The sequence below is a fragment of the Amblyomma maculatum genome, chromosome 4 (genome assembly GCF_055883805.1).
Source record: "Amblyomma maculatum isolate TAMU_Amacu chromosome 4, ASM5588380v1, whole genome shotgun sequence".
In the NCBI taxonomy this organism is placed as follows: domain Eukaryota; kingdom Metazoa; phylum Arthropoda; class Arachnida; order Ixodida; family Ixodidae; genus Amblyomma; species Amblyomma maculatum.
In genome coordinates this window covers 111,511,711-111,536,903 of record NC_139347.1, presented here as the reverse complement: position 1 = coordinate 111,536,903, position 25,193 = coordinate 111,511,711, and the positions used below count along the sequence as shown (strand labels likewise).

General features: G+C 44.5%; 1 long non-coding RNA gene across 1 annotated transcript; it reads right to left on the bottom strand.

The window, feature by feature from the left end:
- Positions 1-2,317, bottom strand: LOC146191951 (uncharacterized). The gene is made up of 3 exons (XR_014706375.1): positions 2,208-2,317; positions 1,421-1,580; positions 1-76 (listed from the first exon to the last, which is right to left on the bottom strand). It is a non-coding gene; the product is annotated as an uncharacterized LOC146191951 (long non-coding RNA).
- Between the last annotated feature and the right edge of the window lie 22,876 nt (positions 2,318-25,193).

The window sequence follows — 25,193 nt, the reverse complement described above, 5'->3', positions numbered from 1 at the left end:
CGAATGGACGCCGGTGAGTGACTTATTTCCGCCTCGCCACTTGCTCCCTGACAAGGGACAGATGAAAAATATTTGCCTGTAAAACAGAAATGACTTGTTTTAGTTATGTTTGTTTTACCAAAGAATACATTGTAACATGCTTGTTATGTTTGTTGCTTAGTATTTCATAAACCTTATGAAACACTGAATAGTTGGTTAAGTAGTTCTGCTAGAATATTCAAAGACGAACAAACTTTTTCAGTGCAACTATTTAACATTCATGCAATTCTCGAACACTGATGTGTATCGCTGATTGCTTACTATTCCAAAAGCTTCGGCTGCAGAAAAAGGTGAAATAGCGGCTAAACAACCTGTAAAAATTCTTTTAGTTATTTATATATCTCTGGATATAAGTAAATAAAATCGTAATGTACAGTGGCATAGATTCATGTATTCTGCAATACCCCCAACAAAAGGGAATTGCAAACGCGCAAAAAGTCACAGGAGTATATTTTGTTGGAGCTACGAGAGGTTGCACACTAATAGAGCTTAAATTATGTGCAAAAATATTTCGTAGATTTTTCTTACAGTAAGGAAAAGATCTGGGCATCACATCGGTGCATGTCAGTAACGTGTCTATTAAAAAGCCCTTGGGCTAGCTGTTTAGAAGGCTCTTGACGAAAGTGATAAGGGCACGTTGTGCGGCCTAGTCCCGCGAGGCAAGCAAAATGAGCCATGGTGGGGTTCGAGGCAAAGAATAAGTGGGAGACTAGAAGTCTGTATGGCGTTGTGTGAGGTAATGTTCTATATCTGCTTATATATGTGAACAGCTAGGGCACTGTGACATGGAAGAGTGTTTGTACAAATAAATTTTGGCTGCTGTGCAAAGACGGAATTGCTGAAGGATGCACTTTTCACAGATCAATAAGGGTGGGCGTCCTAAGTGGCAAGTTAGCTGAGTCAAATCACTGGTGCGTGCATTATTCATAGCCTATCGCTTTGTACACCGTCTGCATTCACCATCGGTGGGCTCGTCCATAGGAGCCTCAGCACCCGGTTTACAATAGAGCAGGGAAGCTAGTAGTAAGCCAGCTTATAGAAGTGCACAGAAATTATGTTTTCTTGCCTGCACCACTGCTGAATTTGACAAGATAGGGAATACTATTTTTTTAATGAAAAAGTTGAGTACTGGAAACAAGACTAGAAAAGTAGCGTTACATGCATTAGTATATACAGCACATAATAATAAATCAGTTCTAAAAGCAACAAGAAAAGTAAGGCCAGGAGGAAAGATATTTTCAAATGGTCCTTTAAAGGAACTATCCTGAAATGCTTCGCCTCAACAAGTACAATAAACGAAGAATCAAGTGTTAAATGGAGAAATGACATTCATCCCATATATACGATACAACCAGAAAATAAAAAACGATAAGAGACTCACCTCTGGATAAATTCCAGCGTCGTTGCCGCTGGCTCTGCATACTCAAGATTCAGGACTTATTACAGCACGAAAAGCAGGCAAGCTGCCTCACTGAATGATGCTGGCTCTATAAATACAGCCTCCTGTTCACAAAACACGCACTGCTTTCCATATATGGTACCTGAAATAGAATAAACATTTTTGTTTTGCTTCTAATGCAACACAGTGCCAGTGCTTTATTTAAAGTAGCCTAAAAAGTGAAGGCATCATACGCACTGGTGCTGTCAATATGAAAGGAGCAGGTAATTTGCAAAAAAAAAAAATGAAGACACTTTTTTTGTTAATTTTCAATAACATAAATATTGACTTCAGTATTGTAAGCCATAAAAAATGGTAGTAACAAAAAAAAAAGAAAGATGTGCCTGTCGCGCAAAATTATATAGTAATCATTATTTGAATACTCGAAGTGGCAACTTTGCCCCATTCTTTTTCGGAAGTCTATGCCTTCAAATGGTCATTTTGACTGAAATAGGAACACATAGTCGTCTTGTATAAGGCTCGCATATCTACAGTTTACAAGAACATATACCCATACTCATTGGTTAGATATATGACAATATCTCGTAACATATGAAGACAGCTTCCCAAAATTTAAACCGTAATTTAATTTGTTTAGTTAGCCTTTTTGTGAATGAACAGCTAAGCAATCCAGGAAAAGGCATGGATGACTACAATTAGTCCAACCACACAATCTGCTGCCGCATCTATATGTACAAAGCATGATAATAAATACCATCATCAAGCTTACCGAGTACAAATATAACTGGCGTGGACGGCAAATCGGAGATCCTGGATGTAATGCTCGTGCGTTCCTGATAAGAGACGGGAGTAAAATCAAATTCATGTGGTAACAGACAAGAACAGTTTATAGTGCTCCAAAACAGTGATAACTGATTAACTTTATAGTCATGTTTCTTTACTCAGCCGATGCACTGAATCCTTTGGTTTCTAGGAACACATACGCGGCAAACAATACAGCTGCGGATATTCCGACAGTCACCTGCATATTTAACTTCAATGGTGCAGCTCTCTATTCCATACTACAGATGCTAAGCATTTCAACAAAAATAAAACGGCGGTGAGAGGTGTACCTTTTCTTTTTACAACTAAGAAGTTTCCTTTCTTTGATGGGTTCCACGCTCCTATTCCGTATAGCCATAAGCATCAGTCTTGCAAGTAGAGAAGAGTGGTGCCAGCATATGGTAGCTACCGAACCTAACAAGCATACTGAAAATACGTAAGGGAAGTCAAACTGCAATAATCAAGGCTTCTAATAATTATAGTTCTTTCTTCTTTCTTTCATATAGTTCCAAGTTTCAGTGAATAAGGCCATGAAGGCTGTTAGGTTATACCTGACACCACAATAGTTTCACATTATTTTACAATCTTCAAAATGGATTGCTCAGGATTCACTACTGAGGTACAGTGGGGTTTATAACTCACTTCAAAGATACGGTAAAGAGCACGAGGGTCGTCCTTGAAGTATGCGGCGAGGAGATGCATTACCACATCTGCCTCAGCTCTGATGTAGCTTTTTGTTTCTTCGAGCTGCCGCTCTGCAAGCAGGTACATGATTTCCTTGAAGGTGCACAGTCAAGGTACTTCACAAGGAGTGGACCGCATATTGCAATACTGTCCTGAAATGTGGCCTGGAATAAATTAAAAAAAATTTTTTTTCATCATTGTCAAGCAAAGATTATTGGTAGGCTTCAATGGCAAAAGGCAAATGTTTCCATTGACATGTATGCAGAAATTTAAATTTGCAGCAAGAAACACTGCAGTATGCTACCAATTTTCTACGGCTATCATAGTATCACCATTGAATGTGATGCGGGTCTGGCAGTCCTAAACCAAAGAAACAAATTATCGGGAAAAAAATAAACATTTAAAAGTTCTCATAAAATGATGCCCATTTACATCTTACTGATTAAATTTAGCTGCAGATCTTCACCACCCTAGGATTTCCACAACTTTCGCTGCTCTGCACAAGGTCTGTGCTTGTAATGCTCAAATTTTTCATTCGCAAAAGCAAGATCTTTCACGGAATAGCTTGGTTTCCTCACATATCAGTCAGCAGAACTGAATATTCACAACTCCAACTTGTACACTGCAGCCATTCTCCTTATCTTACCCGAAGATCTTTCCCAAGAAAGTTATGTGCGTGACTGTAGAAGAATGGTCTGTGAAATATCAATGGCCATTCTTCTTTCACTTGGGCTGTGGTATGCACAGGGTTAGCTGAGTTGATGAACACCCTTTGGTAAAAATATGTTTCTGTCATGTACGCCATTGCAAGCGGCACGTCTATATCTCTGAATGTTTTCCTTCCTTCCTTTTTCAAAAAATCAATTTTTTCATGGTCATTTTCGGCAATCGGCTTTTGAACAGGCTGCCACTTCTGACAGCCATAGCTGCTGCTTTTACTTTTCTTAACTTGTTTTTTGGTCTGCTGCAGTGCCTGTGTTTCGCGATGCTAATTTTCTACTCTGTTCTCTATTTGAAATGGTCCACAATATGTGACACAAGCTTCATCCGTAATGACTCGTATGTCCTGCAGGATGGCACAGTACACAGGAAGGCAATGTTTTCTGTTTCAGCATGGTTTCTGTGGTGCCTGAAGACATGGCTTCTGAAGGTTCGGTAGTTCTTGAACGTAGCACCGCACGGACTGATTGGACATAAGGCTCCACCGAGTACACTACTATGATGAGAAAAATGTTCAAAGTAGGCCAGCCATGTAGAAAAGCTCTGCGCACATCTCGGGCATCTGTTCATCTTTCAGCACCATCCGGTAATAACGCTATAATAAAAAATAGGTTGTCATATAATTTACAAACAAGCTGTCATACGAAGACCACCCCGCGCACAACCCTCTGAACAATCAGCACCATGTCTTGTCACCTGTCAAAGCCACGCCCGTGATTTTTCGCTGACAATTAGCCGGATTTTCAGCTAATCGGCAACTTTAACGCTATCGCATTATTATTGCATACTGCGGTCGAACAGCTCCAGTTGAAAACAAACTTCCACGGTACAAACGAGCGGCTTAGTTCGCGATTGACAAGTGGTTTATGCCTCCTTAAATCTGATCACCGCAGCTTACCAAAAGAGAAGCCAAGGTGCTGCTGTGTGCTGCTTAAGTACCGCTCAACCCCGGACGTTCGTTTAGTCGGACAGTGCTATAAAATAGTTTCGATATGGTCCGAGTAGTTCCTCTGTCTGGACTCATCATGCGGAGAAACGAAAATCATATGAGCAATGCAAATAAACAAGTTTGTAAAGAGAGCGCGCCTCACTGCCTGTATCGAAATTGTTCACTGAATAAAATGTTTGCACTGCCTAAATGGCGCCTTTGCGAAGCACGCAGCACTGCTCTTAGACACCCGTACGAAGCCAGTCACGAGTTGCACCTCAAAGACAATTGTAAGATTGTTCTCACCTGTTTGGCGAACACGTTGTCTTTTTTTGCTCGTCGGTGATCCAGATGTATTCGCAAGCGCACAAGATGGCTGGGTCGTCAAAGATAAAACGTTGCAATGCAGTATCGCAGTCCAGACGTTCAGCTCCACACGTCCACGCCCTGTGCTCACTTGAAAAAGGCGCGAGAATGCAGTGCACAACCGCTACGGCGCATGCGTCATTGCCCTAGCGACGAGGGGACGAAGCAGTCGTCGGCGCGGGCGCGGGCGGCTTTATGCAGCAGACGGTGCGGAGTAAGCGCGAAGGCGTGAGAACGTTGTTTTCCGCTGGGAGATGACACGTACACGGCGTGATTAAAAAAAAAATGGCTTACATCGGATCGGCCAACACGGCGACTACCGAAGAGCCTGGGAACGCCGACTTCTAGAGCAGTTTTCTATTTGTTTTTATAGTAAATGGCGCAGTACCCAAGGTCTATGTACAGTACCTCTCACTTGTCGGTGGGCGCAGCGCCGGGAGGGAAGAGGTGAACGAAAGAATGAAAAAAAAAAGTACGCCAGCGGAGGTTTCTATCTCAACTTACACTGAGACCGCATAGCAGACAGGCGCACCTGTATTTTGACTCCATTGCAATACCGCCGCCGCGGCCGCGATGAAAGCGCTTCTCCGATCACCGGCCGAGAGCGCATTGCTTTGCGCGTTAGGTGATGCTGCTGTGTGTACTATGCTTGACAGCAGCAGCATCCGGCGAGAGGAGAAACGATGCGCGGCTTCGGAATATTGCTCTTGTGCAGGTGGTTCGAGAAGCCCAGCCCGACGGGAAGGCGTGGGAGCATGTACAGTGTGCATGCTTGGGGATCTTCCATACTTGGGCATGCGGGCGTCGCAGTGGCGTGAACTCCTCCTTCATCCATGCCCGGTTCAGGGATTTTCAATACGTATTGAATAAAACGGAAGCGCCTGAAATTCGATTCACAGATGTTCAATACTTATTGAGTAAAACGGAAGTGTCTGAAATGCTTATAAGGACATTCTCCTTCATCCGTGCGCCAATTCTCGGATGTTCAATACGTATTGAGGAAAACAGAACCGTTTGACGTTCTTTTAAGGAGGTTGTCTGCGTAAAATTACGGTTTTTTTTTTACAGTGTAGGGGTAACTTGAATGCAATGGTCCTGGCAGGCTGACCGGGATATCATCCTCCCATATGAAAGGAGAGTTGGCAGCTTCTGGCAAACGTAATGTCAGGAATTCCTACGTCCAGTTAGTGTGCGGCCATGTCAGCTGCCAGCTACTGCCTCCCACTACTACCTCGTCTTTCTTCTCTCTTTGGACAGGCACGGACAGGCATGGTGAAATGGCCAGACTGTGGCCAATGTAGCTCTCGCTATAAAAAAGAACGCTGGTTGACACTATGACAAAATAGCCATGAATTAGAGTCATGTGCTGAAAATTCGGAGAACATAAGATGACCAGTTTTCTTCAGTGTAAAGAAATTGAGTCGAGTGGAGGGCAAACTGTAGCTAGGATGTCAGAGAGTCAGGTGGAAGTCAGAGAAAGACAATGTCTGTATTAACTACAGTCATTCTTACCAAACGTATTTTGTCAAGCACCAAAAAGCAATATATTAGGCTGGATATTCTTCGGTTTGTACGTAAATAACATAACTTCTATTTACAACTGCATGTGTTGGCGTGCGTATTCCTAGTACTGGTTACACTGAGCTTGTTATAAAATGGCCCATAACCAGTTACGTGAGATGATGTACTGTAATCATCGTCTGTTACATCGAAATAAAATCGTATGCAAATAAACAGCCTAAAAAGGAAGATATCTTGTTTCGAGGCCGAAATATGAAAAAATAACTGCGTAATAATTCTTGAGAAAAATATTGTCATTGTGTAAAACCATGTAAATATTTGTCCACGTTTTCCTTTGCATATGTCGCAAGAAAATTATTTGATCATTGGCGCTACGTCTTTTATGCCGTATAGTCATTCCCAAAAAAGTGAAACTTCTGTGGTGCAATCCAATATTAGCTCCGTAAATAAACCATCGCAGTTTTGTGTGGGCAAGCGCCACAGGAGCAAATACTTATCGAAAAAGCTCTTCACAATTGGTACCTTCGTTACATAGCCAATATCAATCGCCAGACAACGGCAAGACATCTCTTTGCAGAATGCAATATATTTAGTTGCTCAACAAGGGGGTGCAGTTCATAGGCGCTCGACTATTGTGCAAGGATGCGGGATAGAATCTCGGCCGCTTTTTGATGGAGGCGAAAAGAAAGGTGCCTATGTGCTGGCGATCTCAGTGCACGGAAAAGTACTGATGATGGTTGAAATGCCCGTAAGCTTCCACTACTGTCTATCGCATAGACTGAGTCCTTCTGGAGGTGTCTTATTTAAAAGCAAACAATATAATTTGCTTTGACGATTGGTAAGACTATGAGTGGTTAAATATTTTCTAATTGCTGTGAGCATGACGTGCAAGACTTTCTTCCGTCGATGTCCTTGCTGAAGCCATAACTTACTCCCTCTTTGACCCGAATTTCCGACCCCTGATTCGTCCCACACTTTCGCAATGAATACAAGTTGCAGTTAATAAAATACGTCCTACCTATCCTGTCTAATAAACTGAAACAGATAGCTTTCATACTGACAAAGCAGCAACAAATATATTTTACGATCGACAACGAGAAATATTGGTTTCTTATGGTTAAGGGGGTTTAACGTCCCAAAGCGACTCAGGCTATGAGAAACGCCGTGGTGGAGGACTTCGGAAATTCGACCACCTGGGGTTCTTTAACGTTCACTGAAATCGCACAGCATACAGGCACCTTGCTTTTCGCCTCCTGCCGATACGGAAATTCGATTCCGCATCCTTACGAATAGTAGTCGAGCCCCGTAACCACAGCGCCACCCCGGTGAGGACTAAAGAGAAATATTGATTGTCGCGTTAAATACTTCATCAGATGTCTAATTCTTTGAACCTTTTTCTACATAGTGATGTAATTATTTGTTATGTACTTTGAAGCTAACATCTGCTGGTGCGATTTAAACTCTTACAGGGCACAGTAAAGTTGCTTGTTGCAAACATTTATCTCTGAATACCAGCCAGTATAAAAGGAGAAATCTAGAAATTATTGGAGGCGAATTTAATTGAAATGATGTGGGGCGAAATGAGATGTCGCAAGGTTTGTACAGGGGACGGTTAACAGAAGAAAAATGATTTTAGCATTTTTCTTGCTGTAGACGTAGTTTGAATACTGGTGCAGATAGTGATGATAACTACAATGTACCTGTGTTGTTTTGCGTGGATCTAAAATTAATTCCTTACCTTGTAACAACTCTTTCAAGTAAAATTTCTTTCTTTCTTCTTGATAAATTATACATGCATGCAAGCAAAAGATATCAAGAACAGAGCATTTAGAGGCTTTACTTGATTACTGGCCGCCCTGCTAAACAAACCATAGATTCAAAAAGTGGTGACGTCCTAATAGTATACTACGCAGAAGTGACGAGTCTGATTATTGTCGAATTGTTGCCGAGCTCGGAAGAATCGCAGCGTGGTAGCCCCACTAAGCTGAGCAAATTTGCCACAGCGACAAGGACCTGATTATTAGGTCCGAGCCCAGACCGAACCTAGACAGAGCCCAATGACAATTAGGACTTTCTGACGGGTTAGTTGGCACATGGTCTTGATTTTTATAACGCTGAAGAAACACCACAAAAGGACTGTCGATTTTATGAAAGCGTCCGACTTTACAATTCTGGAGGCCGACAAAAAAGGCGGCTGTGTTGTCATGACCAGTGGAGTCTTTAAGAAAAAGGCGACCGAAGCGATGAAGAAAAATTTCAGATCTGTACACTTTCAACCTGCTAAGCAGAAACGTGCTGTACAAAAGCTACTTGCCCGGATGAACCTCAATTCATTGGCCAGTGTTGTCAAAGAGGCCAAGACAGGAAGCCTGGATATTTTCTTTTCAGGCACACAAGCCTGTATGATACCTGGCAGAGAGCTGTCAGTGATTTTCTGCGACTCCATTTGAACTGAATAGCAGGCCGGAATCCCTACCGGGTCCGCAGCTCAAGTAAGGTGGGTCACGTCTTGGAAAAAGTCGACTTCGCAGCCAGCACCTCGTTTTCCGTTGACGTAGAGGACCTTTTTTATTCCATGCCTCATGAGGACCTGTTTGCATCGGTTCGAGAGCATTTGGAAGACTATGGGGAAGTCGGGTTTCAAAATGAAGTGGGGATCACATTAGGGAATTTCTTAGACCTGTCACTGTTCTATCTGAATGCAGAGGCAAGGCATCTGCATTGGATCATCACTCGCTCCGGTCTTGTGCGAAATTTTTCTGCCTTCTTTTGATCGGCGACTAGAAGCTTGTTTGTGCAACTCGGCAGTCTCTCGAATATTTAGATATGTAGATGACTATCTTGGGCTTCTTAATGTACCTGCCCACAGTGACGCTGATACTTGTACCGCGCCGATTCTGAGTTCTTTTAATTCTACCTCGACAGGATTGAAATTTACGCATGAATCAGTAGATAATGGTTGCCTTCAATTTCTAGACCTCAAACTCTCCTTTGCTAACACACACGTGTGTTGATGTGTCAGCCGCGCTAAAAAAGGCTCTTTTAGCTTATGATAGTTCCCACTCAAAGATAGTAAAGCGTGCCATAGTTTCACTTTGCTTAAGATCTGCCCTAGATAAATCTTGCCCGCGCAAGATCGATGAAAGCTTCTAGCGTCAGACGGGAAGAATTGTTTCTGCAGGCTACACAGCGCATCTGGTCACCAGCGTGTCCGAAAGCCATCTTCAATAAATCAAAAGCCAGTCAACAAACGAGAGGCCGAAAAGAAACCGTCGAAAAGAAAACCGTCTGGAATATTTCAGCTCTTATTTAGTCTATGTGCCGTTTACCAATTGCACGTGCCTGTCTGCCTTTTCGATTCGCACTGTCTGGGTGACTGAAAACCAGCCTGACGCCTCTCGAGACAATTTCCGAACAGTATTTCTTTTCTGCGAGTAAAGCACAATATTCATAAATGTCGCATCGGTCGCTAACTGGATGGGCGGCTCATTAATGTATATTACTAATGCATAATTGAAGAGCTTGAGGACAAGGGTAAAATTGCGCAGTTCTAGTTTTTTACAATGAATGCCTTTTTAAAGTGTGAAAAAAAGAGACACCTACCTTTTGATAACAATACAGTATAACTACGAGAGCTTCAAAAAGAAAACAAAAATAACGAGGAATAACGTCGCAAGCACTGCAATAGAAAATTAGTTCGCAAAAGCCTGTTTATATCAAGGAGAACTGTTTACGGCATACGTTGTGGAAGTAGTCACTTCTCGCAACGTAATTTTGTTTGTATATATCTCCAAACAAGCAGGCAGCGAGGACGAAGGGGCGGAGGACCAGCCCCCATTTCGCTACCTGCTTGTTTGGAGATATATACAAACAAGGCAACACAGCGCCCGTGACACAGGCGCATGCAGTGTTGTTCTTTCCTCTATTCGTGTCTGCTTGTGCGCTGTCCATCCTTTTTAATTGCAAAAGCATGCCTTCGCTAAGTCTAACCGAGTTTATGAAGTTGTGCGTCGCCATCAGGTAACCGAGTCGGGAGAAGCTGCAGACTCAGATTACCAACTTTCAGTCAGAGGGACTACTGCTAGGCCACGCAGCAACGTTCGTGCGACTTGGTTGTAAAGCGGGCATTTATATATACCTCGTTCCTTCCAACTCGAACACCATATAACACGTACTCCTACAAGCATGCCTCTGGCAGACGGTAGTTGGCAGGTCACATGACTGGGTGGTCTATGGGATGAGTCATAACTGACTTTGCCCACAAGAGAAACGTCAGTGGCCCACCTCCAATATAAGGATTGGAAAATCTTAAATCTTGGTGGACGGTCAAGGTTTCGATTTGTTCGCACAGCATTGTGTTGGTTAGCAGAGTGAAGTAGCGTCTCCTTATTTTCCTCGCACGGGTTTCTACGGCACTGCCATGTCACTTCGCAGCTATTCGCTCGTGTTCACCAAGGCTTGTGAGCGATCACTAATATGACCGTGACCTCCCAGAAAAACAGCAGTGGGTGATACTGTGTAGCTAGCGGAAAAGAGAGAGAGAGACGGAAGACTATTATTGACGGCAAATGACAAAGTACTCGGGCGTGAGAGAGCGATACTCTAAACTAAAGAATGGCTCATTATTTTCGCCTCTCTTATTTTTTCTCTGCTTTGAAATATCAAGAAACTGCTGCTAAAACTATATGCATTTCACAGTCCATCCACACAAAAGAAATGAAACTAATGAATTCCGCTATATTTTTTATGCCCACTTATGCATAGTGCAGTAACAGATACGTCCCAGTAAGGCAGAAAGCATCCCTGCTGAAGCTTTTCCGTTCTTATTATTGACATTGCTAGTGCATACCATGGTTCTACTTGCGTCGTTGAAATAATTGGTGTTTAAAACTATAGTAATTCACAATAACTCAAACCTGGATTTAATGAGGGCCTCTTAAATACTCATAAAGTCACTGGCTGCGGCAGGGGTGGTATAAGCATACGCCCTTTGTAAGGCTATAGGAGGAGCAAACTTCACACGCCTCATACAAGCTCGTTTCTTTGCTTAAGAAGTCTCATAAGAAGGAGCTACAGGGACCGCATGGAACGGCATGTGCTCATGTCGCCTTTCCCATCCGTTCCTGATGGCGACTACGTTGTTTGCCCCATAAGCGATGTGACACTGCAGCGTAGAATCGCTCTCCCTCATAACATCATGTACGTAGAAAATAAAAACGCTTATGTTCCAGTCTTGAACTTCGGCCTTTTGTGCATTTTCTTCCTGAGGGCATTACTCTCGCCGAGCTAACCCCACTGTCTGACGTCACAGTGGCCGCTCTTTTACCTGACCCCGCTGTTAAATTGTCGGCGCGACTGTCCCCACCTCCGGAGGCCCGCATATCAGAAATGGTCGTACCTAACTTGCGCCCTGACCGTGCTACAGCACTTACGAGACTTCTGACTTCGTACAGCGATATTTTTGATTTTGGTGATCGCCCCTTGAGACAAACGTCCCTCGTTACACATCGCATCGATACCAGAGACGCCAGCCATATTCACAGAAGACCTTATCGAGTCGCCATTTCTGAACGTCGCGTCATACAAAATGCAGTGAACGAGATGTTAGCAAAAAAAAAACACATTACAGAGCCTTCGAGCAGTCTCTGGGCGTCGCCTGTCGTGCTTGTTAAAAAGAAGGACAATACCTGGAGGTTCTGCGTTGATTACCGGCATCTCAGCAAAATTACAAAGAAGGACATTCACCGGCTCCCTAGGATAGATGATGCCCTCGACTGCTTGCACGGCGCCAGCTATTTCTCTTCCATTTGTCTTCGTTCTGGTTATTGGCGGATCGCTGTCGACGAACGGGATGAGAAGACCGACTTCGTCACTCCCGATGGCCTGTATCAATTCAAGTTAATGCCTTTCGGCTTGTGTAATGTGCCCGCAACATTCGAGCGCATGATGGACTCTCTCCCGCGCGGCTTGAAATTGACGACGTGCTTGTGCTATCTCGATGACGTCATTGTATTTTCTTCTACACTCGAGAGCAATCTCCATCGCCTTGATGCTATTCTTGACGTTTTCCGAAGAGCTGGCCTTCAGCTGAACTCGAAAAAATGTAGCTTCGGCCGGTGTGAACTCAAGGTGCTCGGGGTCACGTGGTCGATGCCCGAGGTTTTCAACCCGATCCAGAAAAATACGTGCTTTAAGTGCATTTCCTACTCCCCGTTGTACAAGTGCCGTACGTAGTGTTCTTGGGCTTTGCTCCTATTTTCGGCGGTTTGTACCCAACTTTGCGGAGACGGCTCGTCCACTTACCAATCTTTTGAAGAACAACGCTCCATTTTTCTGGGACCAAGAACAATCCCAAGCCTTTTCTGCGCTCATTGCAGCCCTCACCAACCCACCCGTGCTGTCGCACTTCAATCCCTAGGCACGCCAGTGGTCACGGTATTGGTGCCATACTCGCCCAACAGCAGATGGATCGCACTCGCGTCATTGCTTATGCCAGTCGTCTCCTTTCTACGGCTGAACGGAATTACTCGATCACAGAACGTGAGTGTTTAGCCCTCGTATCGGCCATTACAAAGTTTCGCCCTTGTTTGGCCGCTCGTTCTCCGTCATCACCGACCACCATGCCTTATGCTGGCTTTCTACTGGTCGCCTGGGCCGTTGGGCCTTCCGCCTTCAGGAATACACTTTTTCTGTCGTCCACATGTCTGGCCGGCTGCACACTGACGACGATTGCCTGTCCCGCAACCCGGTAGATCCGCCACCTGCGAGCGAGTGTGACGATGACACATGTGTGTTGGCCATCTCTGACCTTTCAAACGTTCGTCATGAGCAGCGCTTAGATCCCCAGCTTTGCAGCATTATCAATCGCCTCAGCACTGATCACCTTGATGCTACCCTTGCTGTGTTTGTGCTCCAAAACGGAATCTTATACCGACGGAATATGCGACCAGATGGCGCCGAGCTTCTGCTCGTAGTCCCCGAACACTGCGTACCACCGTTCTTCCACAGCTGCACGACGCACCCACAGCAGGTCATCTTGGCGTATCTCGTACGTACGACAGCGTCCGCCGCCGCTTCTTTTGACCAGGCCTCTATCGCTCTGTCGTTACGTGGCTTCTTGTGGCCGGTGTTAGCGACGGAAGAAGCCATCGGTTATGCCTGCTGGATTCCTGATGCCGATCAACATCCCAGTAGACCCGTTTTCCCGAGTGGGCCTTGATCTCCTCGGGCCTTTCCCACTTTCTGCGTCGGGGAATAAATGAATTGCTGTGGCCACGGATTATACTACGCGCTACGCTGTCACCCGAGCGATACCCACCAGCTATGCAACGGACGTGGCTGCGTTTCTTCTCCACGACATCATCCTGCTCCATGCTGCTCCGCGCCAGCTGCTCACTGACCATGGACGTTGCTTTCTTGCTCGAGTAGTTGACGAAATTCTTCATTACTGATCCGTTAAGGACTATTTGAACGAAGCTTACCATCCACAAACGAACGGCCTCTCCGAACTCTTCAGCCGCACGCTGACGGACATGCTTTAAAATGTATGTTTTGAATGATCAGCCATGGATGGGATATTACTTTGCCATTTGTAAAGTTCGCGTACAGTTCCTCTCGTCATAAAAAAGGGGGATAGGTTGCTCACCGCCGCTTGCGTCGGGAGCTAGCCTGCCACCGAAATTTTATCTGTTGTAGGCCGTCATTGCACCCGCCACCGCTTCGGTGGTGGACGACGGCTGTTGTTGTGGCGCGCGTCTTTCTCTTCCTCTCCCTTTTCTTTCTTCGCTGTTTTCTCTTCTTTCTGCACGAGGCAGCGGAGGCGGCTCAGCTACAGAGCCAGTAGCAGGCCCGTGCATTTTCCTTTCTTCTTCCTATAGCGACAACAACCTCTTGTCATGTCATAATGGGCTACTCACCATTTTATCTTCTATATGACCGCGACCCTCCCTTTCCGTTTGCAGCGTACTGCCTCCAACCGCTAACGTTAGTTCCTACGTTCGTGATGCCATCTCCCGAGCTGACGCCGCCCGTGATGTTGCTCGCTGCCGAGTGGCTTCCTCCCAAAACTCTCAAAAACGGCGCCAAGATTCTCGCCACTGGGATGTCCACTACTCTTCAGGCTCTCTCGTCTTGCTCTGGACTCCCGCTCGTAAAATTGGGCTGTGTGAAAGCTCTAGCCACGCTACGCAGGACCTTACCGTGTTTTACGGCCAGTTACTCCTCTGACATACGAGATCGCCAATGTAGATCCGCTGCAACAGTCCTCTATGCCGAGATTGTTTACGTCGCCCGAATGAAGCCGTGCTTGCAGTAGTTCATCCTAGTGCGTACCGGGTCTCTGCATTTAATAAGGAGGGGGGGGGGGGGGGGGTTAATGTGACATATATGCCACAACGATCAGCAACAGTGACACAGAAGAAGACAAAGTGGTAGCAACGGTTGGTCTAAAAGAAGGTTGACGCTGCTGTGCTTCTGTATTTTGTGTGCTGTGTCATCCTGCACTAACCTTCGTGGATATATATATATATATATATATATATATATATATATATATATATATATATATATATATATATATATATATATATATATATATATATATATATAAATATATATATATATATATATATATATATATATATTTACATATATATACATATATATATGCATTTATTGATTTAGAGTCCCGTCGTTTTTCGCTTAATATGAAAATGGCTAAAGGGAGCTCTAAAAACGAAGTAAATAATTGCAGGCCCATATCTGTACTGCCGGGGTTTCTCAGGTTTAAGAGAAAATAAAGTTTACACGTCTCAATAATTTCTTTTCTAAGCATAACACAATATCAGAATGTCAGCGGAGCTTTTGGCAAGGGAAACAATAAAAACAGCGCTGCTTGTGCAAAAAAAAGCTAGCCGTAAAAAAAGAAATCAATTTAACAAAATAAACTTAACTTGGTATATTTATAGACAACGGTAAGGCATTTAAGCAATTAAGCCATGATTTATTGCTAAGCCAACCTTACACATAAGGAATTCGTGACTTGCTCTTTGATTACTGGCTTCTTCTTCTTCGTTTCCGTCGTCTTCATCTTCGTCGTCTTTTTCGTCTCTGTCTTCGTGGTTTTTCAAGGTAAACCGTGGCTACGGCCGGTGCTACGCGACGAGGCGAAACCTGGCATAGTATAGCTATAGCAATAAAAATTCTTTCTCCAGCGGGAATCGAGCCTCCACTCCTCGGATCCCCAGCCGAGCCCTTAACCAACTGCTCCACGCCCAGGATCGTGAAAAGCATATCATACTCCTGCTCAGCTACCATGATGATAACAGTAGCGATGATAAAGACCGGAATAAGTGATAATGACAGTTTTAAGAGTAGCGAAGACGATGACCGGGCATTTAGTGTATGATGAGAAGAAACGTGATGCACCTTGCGCAGCAGCAACACTTAAGCTTAGCATTTCTGCAGTGTAGATTCAGCAGTGCTATCGAAATGTTTTTATCAGGCCATCATTGGAGTGTAGAGAAGCAATTGACTCATAGCGGCAATAAATGGGCGCAAAGAACGCTCCCTTCTTTTCTTCTTTCTCCTCTCGCTGTATTTCTGGGCTGGCAATGTTGACCGCCGGGGGCGATCATTTATGTTCCGCCTTGATGGCCAGAAGAGAAGAGGAAGCTCCGACAGGAAAGAGAAGATAACGTTGCTCCACCCGGCGAGTGCTGAGCCTCTGTCTCAGTTCCTTCAACGCGTTCTCTTAACTCGGTGCCCTCTCTCTGAACAGCTGCTCGCAAAGACAACTTCCAGTTTCCATTAGACCGCGTTATGTACAGAGTAAGCTGACACTGACACAAAATATAACTCCGTTCCATTAGGACCGTGGCCGGCCCGGCACTTGGGTTTCTTCAGGGCCTCGTAGTGTTGTTTGCCTTGAAATATATGTATTTGTACGGTACAATTATTTCTATTTCAGTAATGCCGCAAACCCCATGCGTCTCTGCTGCTTTTCTTTATATTGATGGCTGATGGGCAGCCGAAACGCGATCAGCAAGGTGGGTTAAAAAGATTACTCTCGGGTTAGACGGCACAAAGTGATGATTCCCTTAGGTAGGCTAACATTACAAAAAAGCGAAGGGCATGAATCTGGAGGAAAACTACTGCACAAGGCCAAAGCTTATCAGTTCTCCCTCTTCCTTGCAGTGAACGTAAGGAGAATAAAATTGCTGCTGTCACACCACAGTAACATCAGTTAATGAGCTGAATGAAAACTTACCAGAAAAGAATAGAATCTCTTATACCGTTAAACGAAAGACGGCTTCGCGCAATTTTTTTTCATATCAGCCTTTTAATGAACTTTTGCCTCTTGACTTCAACACTTAAACATTGTATGTTCCCAGCGCAACTACCAAAATGAAAGTCGTTACTGAGAGCGAACATGAGAGCTTGAATTGCGGCTCAGTAATTAGGTTTCTTGCATTTATTTTGATAAGTGTGGAACAAAAAGGCGCGAGAGTAGAAATAGACGTCAATACTAAGCATGGAAAACAGGCTAAAAACTCTGCCTGGCAGACAAACCATGTCTACGTGCCTTCGACTCTCAAAACAGAAGATCTTAATTATAAATCGAAGCATGATTGAAATAAATGGCGCTGAGTGCACAAACTGTAATTCTTTCTTCTAATAGCATTACTTCTTCGAGTTCAGGTTTCAGTGCTTGCTACGAACCGAAGAAAAATAGAGCAGAGCGCCCGCTCTCCCCCGGGACCGTCCGTGCTACTGGTTGTAACAATACTCGTTAGACGCACCATCCGAGAAGTAGCAATGTGTGCACTGGACAGCTACCTCCATCTGTCGCATACGCCTGACACGAATATGAACTGTGTATGGCCCCCGAGATCCGCTCCGGCGGCACCGATCGCAGACGCCAATAACTGAACATGGGTAGCTCGGTGTGGTAGGTCATTTTCAACCAGGGTATAGTCGCGCATGCGCAAATCGGCCTTATAAAAAAGGCTGATTATACTGTACTTGAAAGATTAGATGAGAAAAATACCAGAAGCAACATCCGGCGCTCTTGTCATCTATAGAGTTCGTATAAATAAAACAAAATTTGAAAGTCCAATTTTGGATGCTGACGGGAGCCAATAGCAGGAGGTACAACTGTGCCCCTCCATAATGGGTGCCATCCCGTACTATCTGCACTGAGTTCTTTTTTGTTATTCCTTCCAAAGCGGAAGGGAACAATGTTCTGCCTGTGGGCACATGCTGTATGGCCGGCGTTGCTTTTACAGGCGCTGCATTAAATATAATCTCGCAAATGAGCAGTCCCGCGATAACTATAGGGCCCTTTGTGGTCGTCGCAATGAGCTGGCATAAATCACGGCTATGGTAGCGCAAGTCCGTTGCGGTGAGGAGCTGTGGGGATGACATGGTGTTTTAAACTTGACAACTGCAGGCGACAAGCCCAAACGTGAGCAGACGGGTATACCCTAAAAAGCGGACTGCGCAACCTTCGCGCCAGAAGCATTGCAGTGCTGCCAGCTTGAGAGGGGCTGAGGGATGTGACCTCCCGAAACAGGAAACGAACGTCCGAGTCAAAAAGAGGAGTACAGCGTTTAATTCAAACACAAATGCTGCCCCGCACGTACCACGTTCAACGCGAAACACTGCATGGATGGCGCCGACGAAGAGACGAACATCAAACTAAACTCAGACATGGCAACACGGCTCGCCTCTTCTCCGACAGCGAATTAACCGTGTTTTCTCTCCGATAATTGAAGTGGAACTTTGGATTTGTCATATTGGCGGTGCTGTTTTGTAAATATGCTTATAATATACTTATTGATACTAAGTTCATTAAGAAGACGTGTTCAACTCTGAGTTCGACACATGACCTTTGTTGCCGATGTGGCTAGAACAGAATGCGACGCTTATGTCTCAACTAGGTAACATTTATTTAACATATAACTGAAAATATTTAAGTTTGCAACTGAGTCATAAGCGTGCATGATATCCTTCTGGCTGTGTAAACATCGTAGTGGTCATGGAACACTGTGTAGAGCACGATTACATTGTTTAAACGAGGACGCGGTCAGCACAATATAGATTCATGAAACCCACAAACCATTCACGGCACGCCCCCAATTGCGAACAAAATTGGAATACCTGGCGTTTCGTCATGAAACCTCAGGCCTGCAATTCGCGACTTCGACGCCTTTAGTTTAGCAGTCTTAAGATCCCTCTGTGCGCTTAGAACGAAGTCTGCAGATAATCCGGCAAATTTGCTCTGAAATAAGCCGGAGGTGTCTCGCAATATTCAGAAACAAGCAAACAACGTTCAAGCAGCTCAATGGCAAATCACGAAAAAATTGTTTCCTTTTTTCTCTAAATTGCTTTGCCAGTGCTGCTGCTGCTGGTGACAGAAATAATAATGATTGGCCCTAATTATGGTAATTTGTAAGCCTTTTTGGATAAACAGTGTAGTAAAGCGTTCCTAAATGGACTGATAAAACTCATTATTAAAATCAAAAAGGCTGTTTTACAACTGTGTTGGGTGGACCTCTTATTCCGGCAGTCTGTTACTAAATAATGTTGTGAACCAAAGTATTGGCTTCAGCAATTCACCAGCTTCAGGCCTGTTCACCAGTCTTCACTGGTTTTGTGGGTACTCGCTGCACAGAATGGGCTTCTATAAGCGTTTCTAGAAAACCACCAACAATAACGCAAGCATAGACATCCCTTTAAAATGCCAAAGTTCCAAGAAAATAGAGCGGTAGGAAACATATTAACTTTTGTGACCATCATACACCGAGCATTTCGCAGTACCAAGATTCAGAGGATGTTCACCTTCATCTCCTTAGGCAAAAGGACGACTCAAATTGGTGGAAGCGAAAAAAGAAGGCCCTTACAGCTTAAATGGGAAGCATTAAAATCAAGTATCGGAAGGAATATTGGTTTGTATTTAGTTCGTTTCTTTTGCATCGGGAATATGTTTTGGTTAAGTGTTGTAGAGCTGTTATTGGGGTTATCAGAACACAACAAAATTTGAAATTACCGATACTTAAACTCCAGCTGAAGCATTTAATGTTGTTTCTAAAAGAGACAAGTAACAACAAGAACTTCTTTAACACCGTTGCTAGCGGAGAAAGACATGGTAACAGACGTCGCAATCCTCTGGAAAAAAACCTTTCATGAAAAAAAAAAAAGAATTCACATTTTTTTTTGTATGCAGCCTAGCTCATTTCATTCCTTGGAAGATCCTTTCAGACATTCTTTTCAAAAGTATTCGAGCTTTCGGAAATCTCGACCTGTTGTAGTACACAGCGATGCGCTAAATGGATGGGCCTTAGATAACTGTGACGTCTCAAGCGACGCCGATTTAAATTATGCACGTGACTCGTTGTGCCAACGCTGTCCCTATCCAACGGTAGAACTGCACGAGCAGAGCTGGCATGCTGCCAAATTCTCGATGGTTATTGGACATCAAAGAGCACCAGTCAGAGCAAAGATAAAAAAAATACTGAAACACCAGTTACCCGGCATTTTCCAAAGTGCTAATTAGCGCTCTTAGCATGCGTAGCAAAGGCTGTGAATAATCGCTCCGTGGATTCGGTGGCCCGGAAAGAACGTCTTCGTGTAGCGTCTTCGTGCGTTTGAATAAAAGAAAACGAGCAGCGCTAACAGAACGAGAGGTAGAAAGGAGGGACTCGAAGAACAACGCAAAAAAAAAAAATAAATAAACGCGTCAACTGAGTGTTCTTGCGTGAAACGTAATTTCCGCTCGAAAGTCTCATCAGTATTTGGCTCCCTTCTTCCCCTTTCTCGGAACGTCCGCGAGAACGCGATCCTTGAGCTCGCTTGGATGCTTGCGCCGTCTTCTTGAGAGCAGTGACGCAGAGCGACTCATAATTTTCCGAAATGAGCGGCCAGTTAAAAACGGTTCGTGGCGCCCTCTTGTTGTTCACGTATTTCTCGTGTACGACAAACGATCTGGAGAGGCGAAGAGCGAAATGAGGAGAAGCGTTCTATTCGCCGCGAGATCGAACTAGAGGTGGCGCCACCGTCACTCCGGTAGTGTGGATCGGCAGCCGGCGGCGCTCGCAGAAACGCGCGCTGCGTAGGTATGCTTCCGAGTTTACGGCGGGTTTGTTGGCGATGAAAACGTCTCTTCTGCAGTATTTCTGCAATATTGCAGAAAAAATCCAAGCATTTCGCCAATGCAGCAGAAGAAGAGCGGATTTTAGGAAAACAAAGCACGCAACCACCAGAATTGTAGATTTACTTTGCACGTTTCTTGCGCTGTACCGCGCTCACGCGCCTAATACTTGTGCCTGCCTAATGACAGCTTTGTTTTTCTTATCGACTTTTAAACAGTTTGCTCGTGTCTCATGCGAGTGAGACCGGCGCATTTAGTGTCAAGCCCACGCAGATACCTGCAGTACTTTAGATTGAATCGAGAAAGCCTGGTTCATTATATCGTACTTGACTCGAGGATTAAGCTGGTTAAATGTGGCATAGGCAGCGCACTGCATGGCGAGTTGCTTTAGACTGAGTGCACATCAACTCTGGCCCCAGACAACCACGCATAAGTATTCCCCAAAAATGAGATCACGCCGACACCATACAGGAAACCTCGCCGCACAGGAAAGCTGGTTGTTCACGTGTACAGCGCTGAGTGGATTGAATTTGCCGAGATGCTTTTTGAGGCCACTGTCATAGAATGCGATAGTGTATTACTGCATGCGCCACTAACTGTAAATGATTTCCTGAAACCGAGGAAAGTATAAGAGATTTCTGATGTGTGTGATGTTAATATATAACGGTAAACTAGTAGTGTATTTTGTTTTGCAATGCGAATACATTTCACCGTGTGAGAGAACCTTTACACACTTGACAGAATTTACAATAATCAGCGATTAATTTTCAGTAACCTTAAAGTGCAAGCTACGAATTACTCGCTGCGAAGACATTGTTATAAACTCGCATTAGCACTGTCACATTCTGGGAAGCAACTTTACAGGCTGAAAATTTCTTTACCACTAATTATTTAGCAGTGACTAAATCTTATGCGAAGTAAAATATTAGGGTTTCTTCCAAAGCAGATGCCGGATATAACACTATTCCGAAAGAAATGGAGGTCATCTTATCATGCGACTATAAAAATGTATTTATTCCCGAACTAAACACTGATATTTAAGCCCGCATGAAGCTGTTTTACTCCCCTTGTCAGAAACGACGAGTTTTCTCGGAAGACAGTACTTGGGCCAAAAGGGATTATAATGATTATAATAGGCTACCAGTAAAGTACATTAATCTAGGTGTATTATGTAATATTTAGGGTAACAACTAGGTGCAGGGAATATGTTTCTCAAGCATTCGAGCATTTCTCTAAAGCAAAATGTGCTCACTAAAACTTTTACGGATGCACAGAAGCCTTCAACAAAAAAAAAAGAAAGAAATGCATATTGGCCTGGGTTTAACGCATGAAAGCGGCATCGGCTATGAGGGATCATTGCAGAGGCTGGTTTTGGTGTCGGTGTTTTTTTTTTTTTCATTATTAACACCACATTTACCACGTGGGATTGTTTATTGTGCAGTCAAGTCCCACAGCAGAGGAGCGCCTTTCGAAACGGTTGTGATTGAATCCCCCGTTCTCGAAATCAGCAGTCGAGCGCCCTTACCATTGAGACACCGCGACAGAGGTTTAAAAGCAAAAAAAAATGCACTCACACAACTCTATCGTGCATACAGACGGCATAGTAGGCATAGAGTGGTCGGTTCAAACTGCATTCTGCTATATGAAGCAGTCTGCGGTGGCATATGTTTTAGTAGCTGAGGTATTCCAACCAGAAACGAGAATATGCGATTTCTGAGCGTTTGCAATAACTTTTATTGACGGCAATGACCTGTTTTGCTTTCACACGGCGGTAGCGACTGTACCACTTCGTTTGAGACATTGCATGTCAAAGGATCTCAAGCGCCGAAGACCGCGATGGATGATGTCCTTTATCCAAGCATGACATACTCGATACGGACAAGTATATATATATTTTTAATGAAGCGTGGGGTAATAGACTGTTCATATCTATTTTGCAAGAGACATATAGGTAAGCAAAAGCTCACAGGAACCCCGAAACAAACAACAACAGTCCTGTAGACGCCGCATGCGCGCGCGTAAATCACTGCGGGCTGGCACGCGACACGAAAACGCATCCACACTGAGTAGGTTTCGCCGCTGAGCCGCAAGGTGGCGACTCTGCTCGATCTCGAGGCCAATTTCAAGAGCGGTGTTCTAGAAAGAGCAACATTGTATATTTAGTATTGTTTGGGGAGCGTAACGCAGCATAAGCATGCTCGTGTTTATCATGGAGGTTATGTTCTGAATGGCGCCTGAATAAAATGCCACTGGAGTGCGCGTGCTTCTTCGCGGGCGGAAAAACATGTCTTTGTCCTGTTTTTGAACCAATTGGGCTTCCATCTGTTTTATGCTACCTCAGAAATAGACGCTAGGAATGCAGGTGATGTTCATTGCTGGATGATGCATTTGAATATCAACCACTGATTCGCTTTTCCATCGTTTATCACCCTAATTGGGCTCACAATGTTGTTAAACTCACCTTTAAAGTTCAATGTAGTTGAGAGAAAGCATATTTATAATTTGACCCTTCATCATACCGTATCTTCTTGCCATCATTTGTACTACGTTATCAAGAATGGTTGAAACTATAGGTGAACCAAGCAAAATGAAGACGGCTACCGTAGATTATGTCATTTTAGTTCCCCCGTTCATACCTCTTTGTTCTTTATGAAGCTTTTTTTCAAATTCCCGCATTGAATATTACTTAGTGTCTTCACAAGCATAGCTGTCAAATGATTAGCACTTGTTGGCAAAATTTGAACTTTTCCAACAGTCAGCTTGATGTGACGTTTCGCCTTGATCGTGCATTGCGCCATCTACGTAGGTACGTTGTAAGTGAAAGGTGTCGTTTTAAAAACCTCTAATAACTTTGCGCATATTTAGAATACAGCACTGAATATTTAAAACAAACATTCCATAAATATTTGGTGTCAAACTACAGCCATTCTTGTGTCTAACTTAATCACTTGGTGTTTACGATCGCAGATGATTTCCCCACGGAAGCAGTAATCGGCATTCAACAATTCATGCACGTCGCAGGATTTTACGTAGGAACGTTCATTTAGGGCATATCAAAGTTTCGCCCCTATATGTCCGGGTGGCGATTAAGAGTGGTGAGCGATCACCATGCTCTGGGCTGGCTCGTCAAATTAAAAGGTCCCTCCATCCGGCAGCTTTGCCCGATGGAGCCTGTTTCTTCGAGAATTCAACATCAAAGTTGTCTATAACTCTTGCCACAAGCATTCGATGCAGACTGCTTGTGCAGATGCAGACACACCCCCAAAAGAATACAGCGAAAACAACTTCCTAGGACCGGTAAGCGCCAGCACTTTTGCACAGCAGCAGCGCTCGGACCCTGAGTTAAAAGCCCTAGCTGATTACCTCGAAGGACCGCTCACTTCTCCTCCTGCTGTGTTCAGACGACAGTTATTGTCTTTCATATTAAACAACGACGTCGTCGTTAAGAAATCTGCAGCCAACAGAACCGCGCAGCCATTTGTTGTGCTATGAAACCTCAGGCAGGAGCTCCTGCAGGCGCTGCACGATGAGCCGACAGCAGAGCATTTCGAGTTTGCGTGCACATTGCACCGGATACACGAGAACTCTGACTAGCCACGGTTATATGCCGGCGTTCCTCATTTTGTGAAAATGTGCCCTGAGGGTCAGCGCCGCATGATGCCCCAATAAGATCAACTGGTCCGCTGAACCCAATACTGCCTCTGATTAAGCCTTTTTAACAAATTTGAATGGATCTCCTCGGCTCCTTCTCAATTTCATCAGCGGGGAAAAAAAATGGATGATCGTGGCAACTGATTACATGAATCGCTACGCCGAATCGAAAGCTCTGCCTAACGGTACCGCCAGAAAAGAATGAAGCTGCTGCAGCAGTTCAATCCCAATTAACCAAGCCTCTGCCAGCGCACGTTGCGCTTCGAATCTACCAAACAAAAACACTTTCACCGTAGCCACGAGGCACATCAAGAGCGTTCAAGACCTGACGTAAGTGACCAGACCTTTCCCTCGATGGCAAGCAATACGAATAGACAGCTTGTGCGGCACCAACTCCGGGCGCCGCTCGAGGAGTGATTACAAACGCCTACCAGAAGACGCTCAAAGCAATTACAAGTACGTCGCTCATGGGAACCCAGCCTATCACATTTTGGCCGCGCGAAAAATGGGCGTATAACTCAATATTGATAACATCGGACGCCGATGACGTTCAATATTCCATCAGTTAGATGGGCACTGTCTACAGATGCACCCCTTAAAGAGGCATCCCGCACGCCTGTAAGAACTGCAGACAGCCGAGTCACAAATACTATGTCTGGCCCAAACCCAAGACCCATCTATACGTTCCAAATGTGGGGTGCAACATTCAAGTAGCGACCCTTTGTGTACATCGAAATGCATCCATGGCAACGACTCATACCTCACGGCCATAGGAACCTGTAAGGCCCATCGCACGGTTTCAACGCGGCCTAAGCCACCTCCGAAGCAAGCTCAGAACCAACTGGACCAACATCTGCCTTCATGGTTCACCCTCACTGAGCAGCAGCAGGGGTCTATATGGTCCTCCGTGAACA